At 43.5% G+C, this 2,348-nt stretch overlaps 1 non-coding gene across 1 annotated transcript; it reads left to right on the forward strand.

The window, feature by feature from the left end:
• Positions 1 to 936: 936 nt before the first annotated feature.
• Positions 937 to 1,008, forward strand: TRNAC-ACA. The gene has a single exon. It is a non-coding gene; the product is annotated as a tRNA-Cys (tRNA).
• Positions 1,009 to 2,348: the final 1,340 nt, after the last annotated feature.

A 2,348-nucleotide genomic window follows, 5' to 3' on the forward strand; every position in this document is an offset into this window, starting at 1 on the left:
TCTTTATTTTCTTGCATTTTATTTGTGACTCATTAGTTGTAGCATTAATTGTGTTTTGTTTTTCAAAAACTGTAGCTTTCAAAAGATATTTGTAATCAAAAGATTACAATATCAGGCTGCCTGTGCGTGTACTTGCTAAGTCGCTTTAGTCGTGTCCGACTCTGTGTGACCCTATGGACTGTAGCCCACCAGGCTCTTCTGTCCATGGGATTCTCCAGGCAAGAATACTGAAGTGGGCAGCCATGCCCTCCTCCAGGGGATAATCTTGCAGGGATCGAACCCACGTTTCTTAAGTCTCCTGCATTGGCAGGTGGGTTCTTAACTATTAGCACCACCTGGGAAGCCCCCATTATCAAGCAGGGTGTTCTTAAACCACTTGGTGAGTATGAGCCTCTAAAATGCAGGTGTTTTCCCCCTGCAGGGATTAAATGGGATCTTTTCAATTTTATATTATGTTTATATTTATATCTTTTCAAAATTATATTATAATTTATTACAATTTTATTTCACTTTTACTGTAAATGGAGCAATAATCCAACATTTGACTGGCAACAGCCAATTAGAAGTAGTCAAGAACAGAGAGAGTGTATATATTTCAAACTCTGAAGATAAAATGGGGGTAAAAACAGGAGAAATTCATTATGATAATGTAAAAAATGCTCGTACATCATTAATGTCTGACTGATCACCCTTGTGAGGAAGTGATGCATCTTCACAGAGGTTCAGCAGTGGGAATGGGAAATAGTACAGCTTTCAGCTGTTTTCCTTATTCCTTCAATAGGCTTTTGTTTCTTCTTTCCTCAGGAAATATATATATTGGAAACCACTGGTTGAGATTTAGAATGATTCTGAATTTATAATACATTCAAGTTCCAAGTACTGATTGATACCTGTGATATGGAAAAGATTAACTTCATTTGGCTGGAAAGGGGGACTTCCCTGGTGGCTCAGATGGTAAAGCATCTGCCTACAATGCAGAAGACCCGGGTTCAATCCCTGGGTTGGGAAGATTACCTGGAGAAGGAAATGGCAACCCACTCCAGTATTCTTGCCTGGAAAATCCCTAGGATGGAGGAGCCTGGTAGGCTACAGTCCATGAGGTTGCAAAGAGTTGGACACGACTGAGCAACTTCACTTTCACTGGAAAGGACCCATTCTCTCCTGGCAATGGTGACATATTTTCAGTACAATCTGTATACCCAGTCACAGTATTCTGGTAGGCAGAAATTTAATAAAATAAATAATATCTATTAGGAGAAAGCTAGTCCCTCTATGGAGAAGGCAGTGGCACCCCACTCCAGTACTCTTGCCTGGAAAATCCCATGGATGGAGGAGCCTGGTAGGCTGCAGTCCATGGGGTCGCTAGGAGTCGGACAGGGCTGTGCGACCTCACTTTCACTTTTCGTTTTCATGCATTGGAGAAGGAAATGGCAACCCACTCCAGTGTTCTTGCCTGGAGAATCCCAGGGACGGGGGAACCTGGTGGGCTGCCGTCTATGGCATCGAACAGAGTCGGACATGACTGAAGCGACTTAGCAGCAGCAGCAGCAGCAATCAGTCCCCCTATAGGAAACCAACAAGTTTCCTTAAGGACCTTCAGTTCAGTTCAGTTCAGTCGCTCAGTCGTGTCCGACTCTTTATGACCCCATGAATCACAGCACGCCAGGCCTCCCTGTCCATCACCATCTCCTGGAGTTCACTCAAACTCATGTCCATCGAGTTGGTGATGCCATCCAGCCATCTCATCGTGTGTCGTCCCCTTCTCCTCTTGCCTCCAATCCCTCCCAGCATCAGAGTGTTTTCCAATGAGTCAACTCTTCACATGAGGTGGCCAAAGTACTGGAGTTTCAGCTTTAGCATCATTCCTTCCAAAGAAATCCCAGGGTTGATCTCCTTCAGAATGGACTGGTTGGATCTCCTTGCAGTCCAAGGGACTCTCAAGAGTCTTCTCCAACACCACAGTTCAAAAGCATCAATTCTTCGGCACTCAGCTTTCTTCACAGTCCAACTCTCACATCCATACATGATCACTGGAAAAACCACAGCCTTGACTAGATGGATCTTTGTTGACAAAGTAATGTCTCTGCTTTTGAATATGCTCTCTAGGTTGGTCATAACTTTTCTTCCAAGGAGTGTCTTTATTTCATGGCTGCAGTCACCATCTGCAATGATTTTGGAGCCCCCCAAAATAAAGTCTGACACTGTTTCCACTGTTTCCCCATCTATTTGCCATGAAGTGATGGGACCAGATGCCATGATCTTTGTTTTCTGAATATTGAGCTTTAAGCCAACTTTTTCACTCTCCTCTTTCACTTTCATCAAAAGGCTTTTTAGTTCTTCTTCACTTT

This window comes from Oryx dammah, unplaced genomic scaffold, assembly GCF_014754425.2.
Source record: "Oryx dammah isolate SB20612 unplaced genomic scaffold, SCBI_Odam_1.1 HiC_scaffold_20, whole genome shotgun sequence".
NCBI lineage: Eukaryota > Metazoa > Chordata > Mammalia > Artiodactyla > Bovidae > Oryx > Oryx dammah.